The sequence below is a fragment of the Cervus elaphus genome, chromosome 10 (assembly GCF_910594005.1).
Source record: "Cervus elaphus chromosome 10, mCerEla1.1, whole genome shotgun sequence".
NCBI classification, from domain to species: domain Eukaryota; kingdom Metazoa; phylum Chordata; class Mammalia; order Artiodactyla; family Cervidae; genus Cervus; species Cervus elaphus.
The window spans coordinates 27,037,411-27,048,359 of NC_057824.1; the positions used below are offsets into that span (position 1 = coordinate 27,037,411).

The window sequence follows — 10,949 nt, forward strand, 5'->3', positions numbered from 1 at the left end:
TCCTGTATCCATGGAATTCTCCAGGCGAGAATACTGGAATGGGTTGCCATTTCCTACTCCAGGGGATCTTCCTGATCCAGGGATCGAATATGTGTCTCCTGTGTCTCCTGTATTGGCAGGTGGATTCTTTATCACTGAGCCACCAGGGAATCCTGAAAATGTCTCCAAACATTGCCAAATATCCCCAAGGGACAAACTGACCCTGTGAGAACCACTGCCCTACACCAGGCCGACTTCAGCTCTACTGAGCTCCTTTAGGGTGTTTCAACTTAAAGGAAAGCATACAACGTAAGAACTGAGGGTGTAAGCTTTATTCAGAGTCTTACTGAGATAGCCACTCAGGTAGCTTTGAGGAAACTGCTCCAAGGAGACAGAGGAGAAGCAGCTTCTGTATGATTTTTGGGTAGGGGAACATGGAGTCAAGTATACATCTTGGTAAGTATACTGCCAATGCCAAAGAACAGATAGGTCAAGGTAATGATTTTAGCACTTTCCCCATGTATGGGAAGGTGCAAGAATTGGAGGTCCTTGAAATTCATCCTGAGGGCTGCATGTACTGTCTAAGCACCTGTTTACCCAACGCATAGAGTGCCCCAATCTATTTTTCATCCTGAGTTCCTCTCAGGGTACACTCTAGGTGGGCAAATGCAGTGGGTTTCCACTTAACCCCTGAAGAACTGGGTGATGAGCAACGCTCTGTCTTAGCCATCTTCAGCATCCACAACCGTAAGGTACCATGTACTCCTGTGTCACACCTCGCTGACCCCCACCACTGCTTTCCACTGTGGAGCAAAATCAGCTCAGCCCTTGCCACTCACAGAAAAATAATGTACATGCAACTGCATCATTTTAGAGACAAAAATGTATGCATTTGCCAATGATCTTTTTTCAATACATAAATGTATTTATTTCTTTTTGGCTATGCTGGGTCCCTGTTGCTGTGAGCAGGCTTTCTCTGGTTGCCATGAACAGGGGCTCCTCTTCACTGCTGGGCACAGGCTTCTCATTGCCATGGCTTCTCTTGTCACAGAGCACCAGCCTGAGGCACAAGGGCTTTGGCAGTTGTGGGGCACAGGCTTTGTTGCTCCCCAGCATGTGGTACCTTTCTGGACCAGGGACCGAACCCATGTCCCCTACATTAAACACTGGACCACCAGGGAAGCCCCTGCATTTATCTTTTTAATTAAAAATAATTTCTTAGGATAAGGGACTGTTTGACTGTTCCTCTCTTGTCTCTTAAGTCATCCATGCTCCTTCTAAGATGCTATATTTTCTGATCTCTTCCTAGTTCATGGCAGCTTCCTCTCCATCTTCTTAGCCAACTCTTCCTCTTCCTCTTCTCCTTACCTATGAAGTTCCTCCAGTAACAGACTCAAGATCTGATCTTTTCTCTATATATACCCATGGCTTTAAATCTATCTTTGTCCTGAAGAAACTCCAACGTTTGGTATCTGAGCTAGACCTCCACTCTGAATTCCAGACCTGTGTATTCAGCCACCTACTGGACATCTTCGCTCGGATATCTTCCCATATCTCACACTTAAAACTAAGAAAAGTTTCTTGCTGTTTCTCTCTCAAATTGTTTTACATCTGGTCTTTCTCCAGTTAAGAAAATGCCACCAACATCCCCAAAGTTATCTAACTCAGAACCCTAGGAATCACCCCTAAGTGTCCTCTCTTCTTTCCCTCCACGCAATCTAATTATCAGCAATCCCGACTCCTATCCCTCTGCTGATACTGTTGCCTCAGACTTGGGTCAAGCCCAGCACTTAACTCCAGAAAGCATTGTTTACATTATTGTACAGGTAAAAGATACTCCCTAGAGTTGTGCAAGAACCAACTTACAGGACCATAAACATCAGTCCTCTTTCCCTCATCCAAGCTACCATCATCTCTCACCAGAATAAATGCAACAACTTCCTAACACGTATCCCTGCTTCCACTCTGTCCCTGACAGCCCCTTCTTCACCCAATGAACAAGAGTGACCTCATAAAAACTGAACAGCAGGTCACATCACTCTCCAACTTAAAGCCTCTCAAGAGGTTCCCATTGCTCTCCATAAAAAGTCCAAAGCCATCTTTATGAACCCAAGACTTGCCCTATCTGGATCTTCAAAATGTCTCCAGTTTTATTTCTTCACCCCTTTGTCCCATCCTAACACATTTTCTTTCAGTTCCCCAAATACAACAAATTCTGTCCTACCCCAGGACATTTGCCCAGGCCACCCTCATTAACTGCAATACTCCAAATTCCCACCCTCAAGATTCTTCACATGACTGGATCCTTCTCATTTCTCAGTAACAGTGTTAGGCTGAGCTGACCCACCATCATAAATTAAGTGCCTCTCTTTTTTTATCCTTCCTCAGAGCACAGCATTCCCCCCAGAACACTGTATATTTTAACCATATGATACTGTCTGTTTTATTTGCTCATGACTGTATTCCCAGCACTTAGTACAGTCTCAGGGTCATATTGGCACTTCTTAAGTTAAATGAATTCATGAAACCCACTAGCAGGAGATAACCATTGTTAATACTTCAATGCATGCCATTTCTAGACCTTAACCATATTTAACTTTAATAATCTTGTTTCTCCATTAACTCTAGGACTAAGGGTCCAATAAAATAATAATGATAATAATACATGGACACTTAAACAGTATACATGATTCAGGTGTCAGTTAAAATGTCATCTCCATAAAGAGACGCTCTCAGTCACACCAATCAAAGGAGACCCTGTCCTCAGTCACTACAACATCACCTTGTTTTAGTTTCTCCGCGGTATCATCACTGGCTGAATCATCTTTTATTTATTTTTGCTTACCTGTCTTCCCTGACTAGGATGTCAGCACCACAAAGGCAGGGATCAAGTTTTTTTTTAATTTAATGCTGAATACCCAGTGCCTCAACCGTCCCCAGCTAATAGCAGGAACACAATAAATGTTTGCTGAATAATGAATGAATGTCAGAAGTTTCTCTGCACAGAAAGTAATCTGAGACAGGTAAGGAGGAGATTATAATAATAATGAGGAGGAGCCTGTTAATGGCACTTGCATTTCGAGGCCATCACCAGCCACACAAAGGCAGTGACATGCTGAAGATGGGCTCTGTCCAAAGCTGTCCTGTGCGCTTGGCTCCAGCCTTGCAGAATGCAGAGTGACATTCTTACTGACACAGGATGAAGGCTTGGCCTTTCCGGTCTGAAAATGGGGCTCCGTGTCTCATCTGTCAAGGACAACAGGTTCAACTTCCTACATCTGCTAATCAGAATGACAGAAAACTTCAGCCAAAGTCAGTGTGTTGATGCTGTGTGACCGGGACCACGTGACTTACAAATGAAGGAGCTGCCGAGGGAAGCAGCAGGGCCAGAGAAAGAAGCCAAGATTGTCTGTCTTGAATCAGAGTGGAAGAGAGGCCAGGAAACACAAATATCCATAATACAATAAGTTTGGGATTTTTCTTTTTCCTATTCTAATCCTTGGTGGTATGGCTCTTTCACCAGCCTAAGCAGAGGTTAAAAAAAAGTGATGCTTCACTGTCTCAGCTGATGATGTTGCAAACCAGACGTCAGAGAGTCCTGGGCTGAGTCCAACAAACAGCTATGTTCTGTTTGGGGTACACAACATCTTTTAAAAAGTTGAATGACTTGTCAAAATTTCTAAATTGCAAAGTTTTATTTAAAAGCCTCATTTTGGGCTTCTCTTGAAAATGTAGGAGGTCCAGCAGCTCCAAACGCATGTCCCCATATGCCGACATCTGCCGGACCTTGAATAGGCACTGTGAGCTTTGGACAGGGTATGTGTCTCCAGGTCTCTCGTGTCCTACCTGGCTCCCTTCACTCATTCATAACACCTTGCCTCCCACCCCTGAGGGTGCTTCTCAAAAGGGAAGAATTCTGATTCTTCTGTCCTCAGATTCTCAAAGATGTTCATCCTATTGGCCCCCAAAGAAATGGCTTTGACCTCTAACTGACCTTTCTTCGCTTCTCCCTACAGGGTGGGACTAACTAATCTGATTGGTGAGGTTCCGGAGAACTTGCCTTCCACCGGGAGACTCAGTTTGTCTCAAAAGCAAGGAACGGTGGTCCACCCACTCTCTTATTCAATAGATCGCAATCTCGGAGATGAGAAAACCAGGCCTCCTCCGTTTCCTAGCAGTCAGCACTTCCTGGAGTCCTCTCTGGCCCCCTCCTGTGAAAACCTTGAGATGTTAAATCTGTCAGTGACCCTCCATGGAGGGCGGAGTTTAAAATTCCATTGAGTGAGAAATTTCAAAACTGGGTGAGATTTTTCAAAATCTATTTTGTTTCCTAGTGTTAAAAGTAGATGGATGGTTTAAGACCTAGATATTGGGGAAGGTAGGGAAAGACATCAGATCCACTCTGTTCTCCAGTCTGCTTTTACCAGACTTGCATGCTTTGGAATTTGATGGATCTTAGTGATAAATAAGAGACTTTATTTTTCCACCAAACTCTTTATGAATGTTCCTTTCTCTTAGAACTAGGACTGCAGCAGAAGGCAATAATCAGAATTTCTATCCTCTAATATGTCTCAAGATAGAGTATTTAGTGAAGCTTGGAGGCTTCCCAAAGCCACACACAAACACAGTGTATCTTCCTGAGCGTTCACTTTACTCAAAGATCTGGAAAGTGTTTATTTTAATTTCTTGGCTTTTAGAAGATTTTATCATAGGCATATTCAAGCACAATTATCAAAATATCATTTTCCCAGGTTGACTAACCGAATTTTTCACACTTAAAATTATGAAGCATGTCACTTTTATGTGGAACTTTTATATGGAAGCAACTGAATAATTATGTGCCTTCAGTTGGGGTATAATCAAAATATGCATTAATGTGAATGGGGTCTACAGGGGAAGTAAAGACTATGCTGAGTTTCAACATGGCTGGTGGTGATGCAAAGGAGTTGTGCTTGAGCGAGATTTCCTGAGTGAGTCTGAATATCTCTGCACACCTAGAATTTTAACGAGGATTTCACTATATGTACCAGCTTTTCTACCATTTAATTATATAGAAAATCCACACCTCTTTTGCAATTCAAGTTCTTGACATAAATTGGCTTAATGTTTGATCTCTTCAACTGACATCTTTTCCCACAATAGTGAGCAACTAATAACACAAATATACCAAAACGTATTCATTGTCTGTTTGATTGATTTTTTTTGTTTGATTGATTTTTAATGTCACTCTTCATGTACATTTTTCACAGAATAGTAACTTACAAATTATATTGTCATCTTGGAACATGGCTTAGGATTTAAAAACTAGAAGCTTGAAGACTAAGCATGAAATTAGGAACAAAAACACAATGATGAGGGAAACTTAAAATAACCTGGAATCATCTCTTTCCACAAGGGACTGACAGCAAAAGCAAAGATAACCCTCCCCAACAAAACTCCAGAACTGGTGGTAGGTTACAGTTATAAACTTAATATGGACTGTAGGCAAATGCCTACTTCAAATGAGGGTTTTGATAAATATCCATGATGCCTAGATTTTGGTCTCTACATACCATTCTCTGCTAAAAGGAACCCAGGATTTTTGCAGAAATAGCTGACTTGAGCATAAAACATACACGTTGAGCCTGGAATAGTTAATGCCAGAAAGAAAGAAATCTACTAGAATTTCATGGAGTCAAGAGAATTCACAGCTTAGCCCAGCCTAATGGGGCTCCTACAGATCCAAGATGCTTTATTCACAGAAAAGGATACTATGATGCCACTTATTTATCATTTGTCTCTCAGCTCTTTGTCCACCCTTCCACACTTGTATGTTATCCTAGTTGGAACTCTGCACACTAAATTTCACAGACTCCTTTGAGGGACTGGCTTCCTGTTAGGAACTGCTGATGGAAGATTCTAGAAGAGGAAGGAATAAAAGAATGTCTCTTTGTTTTACTTCTCCTATCAGTATTATTCCAGCTGCAGTGCTTAGCTCCAATCTCTAGCTTCTTTAAATGCTCCCAATTCCAGCTCCTGGCTGGCTAGAAACCCTTGTGGCTTCCCTGATAGCTCAGTTGGTAAAGAATCCGCCTGCAGTGCAGGAGACCCTGGTTCGATTCCTGGGTTGGGAAGATCTGCTGGAGAAGGGATAGGTTACCCACTCTGGTATTCTTGGGCTTCCCTTGTGGCTCAACTGGTAAAGAATCTACCTGAAATGCAGGACACCTGGGTTTGATTCCTGGGTTGGGAAAATCCCCTGGGGAAGGGAAAGGCTACCCACTCCAGTATTCTGGCCATGGAAAATTCCATGGACTGTATAGTCCATAGGGTTGCAGAGTCGGACATGACTGAGCGACTTTCACTTTCACTTTCAATACCAGCTTTGCAGCCCTTCCTCCGAGCTCCTAGCTTCCAGTAATCCCACATCTTCCTTTTTATCCTCTCAAGGATAAAACCAACTTCTAACCCACAGAGCAATGAAAAAATGTTCACTCATGATCTGGCCATTTTATTTGTCTTTGCTTTCTCTAGTGATAATGCTACTGTCTTACAAGTCACTAACTATTCAGTCAGTTCAGTTCAGTCACTCAGTTGTGTCCAACTCTTTGCCACCCCAAGGACTGCAGCATGCCAGTATTCCCTGTCCATCACCAACTCCTGGAGCCTACTCAAACTCATGTCCATCGCATCGGTGATGCCATCCAACCATCTCATCCTCTGTCATCCCCTTCTCCTCCTGCTTTCAATGGTTCCCAGCATTGGGGTCTTTTCCAATAAGTCAGTTCTTCGCATGAGCGGGCCAAAGTATTGGAGTTTCAGCTTCAGCATCAGTCCTTCCAATGAATATTCAGGACTGATTTCCTTTAAGATTGACTGCTTGGATCTCCTTGCAGTCCAAGCGACTCTCAAGAGTCTTCTCCAACACCACAGTTTGAAAGCATCAATTCTTTGGCACTCAGCTTTCTTTACAGTCCAACTCTCACATCCATACATGACTACTGGAAAAACCATACCTTTGACTAGATGGACCTTGGTTGGTAAAGTAATGTCTCTGCTTTTTAAAAGGAGGGGGGCAGGTGGTACATTTGTCATTTAATTTTTAATTACACAAAACATCCATCCTTAAAAAAAACAGAAAGAACAAGTAAACATAAATCAGAAAATTGGTATTACCTGTTCCACATTTTGCAGTATAGACTTCTTGTCTACAAAATGTATTTGAGTAATTTTGTTCAAAAGTAAGATAATACTCTGGATATTGTGTTTTTTTAAAAAAATAAAAATAAAATAAAATGCTATGTAGGTTCGTCATAGCTTTTCTTTCAAGGAGCAAGCGTCTTTTAATTTCATGGCTGCAGTCAACATCTGCAGTGATTTTGGAGTCCCCAAAAAATAAAGTCTGTCACTATTTCCATTGTTTACCCATCTATTTGCCAGGAAGTGATGGGAACAGATGCCATGATCTTAGTTTTCTGAATGTTGAGTTTTAAGCCAACTTTCTCACTCTCCTCTTTCACTTTCATCAAGAGGCTCTTTAGTTCTTCTTTGCCTTCTGCCATAAGGGTGATATCATCTGCATATCGGAGGTTATGGATATTTCTCCAGGCAATCTTGATTCCAGCTTGTGTTTCATCCAGCCCAGCATTTCTCATGATGTACTCTGCATAGAAGTTAAATAATCAGGGTGACAATATACAGCCTTGATGTACTCCTTTCCCAATTTGGAACCAGTCTGTTGTTCCACGTCCAGTTCTAACTGTTGCTTCTTGACCTGCATATAGATTTCTCAGGAGGCAGGTCAGGTGGTCTAGTACTCCCTTCTCTTTAAGAATTTTCCACAGTTTGTTGTGATCCACACAGTCAAAGGCTTTGGCATAATCAGTAAAGCAAAAGTAGATGTTTTTCTGGAACTCTCTTGCTTTTTTGATGATCCAGCGGATGTTGGCAATTTGATCTCTGGTTCTTCTGCCTTTCCTAAGTCCAGCTTGAACATACAGAAGTTCAGCTTTCACGTACTGTTGAAAGCTGGCTTGGAGAATTCTGAGCATTACTTTGCCAGCATGTAAGATGAGTGCAGTTGTGCAGCAGTTTGAACATTCTTTGGCATTGTCTTTCTTTGGGATTGGAATGAAAACTGTTAACTATTAGTTATTAACTATTAACTAATAGTTTTAATTAACAATGAATTAAAATAGTTAACTATATTAACCAACAATTTACATCATTCTTGATTATAAAATAACCGAAAGGAAAATGTCCACATTTTTACATGTTATTATATGTTTTTATTAAACGTGATCGCCCATAAGAGAAAAAAAGTTTGCATTTTGGCAACAAAGGCTTCATTTTCTATAATTGTTCACCTTGAGGACATCAGGTCCAGCTGCATCATTCACCAGTAGCACTGTCTTAAGCAGCTTGCCCCTTGATTTTCTCATTGTTTAGTGGGATGATAAAAAGCGACATCATTTGAAGTGGTTTTAGTACTAGCTTTTTAATAAAACTTTCAAGGAGACACCTTGAAAGCTTATTCGATTACACAGCTATCTACTCAGGGAAGATGCTGGTTAGTGCTTCCAAGCTCATGACTAAATTGCTATGTTCCTTCTAGGAGATTAGAAAGACATTAAGATAAGGTAAAATCTGGAAAAGGTGAATTAATTCCTTGCTCAATGTCAAGCAGGCACTTACGGAGTTGTTTTTCTCAGTTCTTTTGTTTTGTTTTCAAGCCTGAATACTTTTAGCAACAAGCGCAAAGCCAAAAAAGGGAACACCTTCATCACTTGTGAGAAGGAGCCACAGGGAAAGCGATACTTAAGAGCTGGAGGAAGAGGGTTTGACGTGGAGATTATGAGTTGTCTGTGACTCTTGGTTCATTTATACTTGATAAAAATTACAACTTTAGTAGTCTAAAAAGGCATCAGTAATGCCACGTGTAAAACAACCAGCTAGTGGGAACCTAAAGTAGGGTAGAGAGCTCAGCTTGGGGCTCTGTGGTGACCGTGAGCAGTGGGATGGGGGGCAGGCCCACGAAGGAGGGCATATATTTAATATGTTTACATATACCTGATTCACTCCATTGTACAGCAGAAACTTACACAACATTGTAAAGCAATTATACTCCAATAAAAATAAATTCTAAAAAACTTTTTAAAGGCATCAGCAGGACTTCCCTGCTGGTCCAGGGGTAAAAGAATCTGCCTGCCAATGTAAGGGACATCAGGTTCGAGCCCTGCTCCAAGAAGATTCCACATGCCTCAGAGCAGCTCAGCCCATGTGCCACAACTACTGAGCCTGCGCTCCACACCAAGAGAAGCCACTGCATTGAGAAGCCCGTGCTCTGCAACGAGTGGCCCCAGCTCGCCGCAATAAGAGAAAGCCCACGCAGAGCAATGAAGACACAGCACAGACACTAATTATTCATCAAATTTTTTAAATACCTTATTTTAAAAAGGCATCAGCAGCTTTCTTCGCTGCAAAAGTCCTGTGATGAGTATTCCCTGGGCCAGCACTGTGGTTCAGATCTTTCCATGGACTGTGTGACCCAAGAAGTATGATGTCTCCACTAGAGGGCTCACTTTTCAAAATTGCCACCAGACCCTGGCTACGCTGCTTCACTTCTCTGGCAGCTTCCAAGGGTTTCTTACCTCTATGGCCAACCTGACATGCCTCACCCCTCAGTGAAAAAAACATTCTGTTTCTGTCCATACATCCTGAACTGTTAAGTCAAGGCAAAAAAAAGATACAGGGCCTGGGCACTAAATATTTTTCCAGTCTCCTCTCTCTTCAAATCAGCTAATTAAACAAGACAGACTGGCCTTAAAGATTCATCAAACTGATCATAAAAATTTCAAAGTCTTCATGTTGTGCTTTAAACAAAATCCAGGTCTGTGACCATTGACTGGGGGTCCCTGAAGATCTGACCCTAACTGAGTCTTGTCTCACTACTCTAATGCCTCTTCATTCCTGGGAGAGATGAGTTCTTTCCCAACATGGATTCTCGACACATCCTCTTCCCTCTGTTCCGAAATCTCTTCCCCCATTCTTTGCAGGCTGCTTCCTGCCCGTCTCCATCAAATCCCTAAAGAAAACCCATGTCCTCAGGAAGTACTCTCTGACCACTCTATCAAAAAGCGTCCCGTGCTGCATTCTGTCATGGCATCATGTACTTTCCAGAACACTACTCACAGTTTATAATTACACACCTTGAACTGAACTGAGGACATTACTGGATGAATGTCCATCTTTACTGTTAGATGGCAACCATGACTGTCAACCTAGGGACTGGCAAACTTTTTCTGCAAGAGGCAAATGGTAAATATCTTCAACTCTGTGGACCATACAGTCTCTGTCACAACTACTCAACTCTACTGACATAGTGTGAAAACATTCATGGATAATTTGCTAGTTAATGAGTGTGACTATGTGTGCTCAGTTGCTCAGTCATGTCCGATTCTTTGCAACCCTTTGGACTGTAGCCTGCCAGGTTCCTCTGTCCATGGGATTTTTCAGGCAAGAATATTGGAGTGGGTGACCATTTCCTCCTCCAGGGGATCTTCCCGACCCAGGGATTGAACCTGTGTCCTTTGTGTCTCCTGCATTGCAGGAGGATTCTTTACTGCTGAGCCATCCAGGAAGCCCATATGAGTGTAGTTGTGTTCTAATAAAATTTATTTATAAGACCTGGGATTCCCTGGTGGTCCAGTGGTAAAGACTCAGTGCTTTCACTGCCATGGGCCCAGGTTCAATCCCTGGTCAGGGAACTAAGGTTGCACAAGCCACACCACAAAACCAAAAAAAAGAAAAAATGTATTTACAAGATTTTTTTTTTTTTTTGTATTTACAAGATTCAAAAGATCTGTCCACTGGCCACTGTTCTGATCCCTAGTCTAGCCTACTGTTATACCCTCAGTGTCATGTACATCCCCTAACATGTAGAAAGTGAACCAAATAGTCATTGGATGGATGAATAAATGAATGTTTAGGCT

At 42.0% G+C, this 10,949-nt stretch overlaps 1 non-coding gene across 1 annotated transcript; it reads left to right on the forward strand.

Annotated features, from left to right (window-relative positions):
• Positions 1-10,651: 10,651 nt before the first annotated feature.
• TRNAE-UUC lies at positions 10,652-10,724 on the forward strand. The gene has a single exon. It is a non-coding gene; the product is annotated as a tRNA-Glu (tRNA).
• The last annotated feature ends 225 nt before the right edge of the window (positions 10,725-10,949 follow it).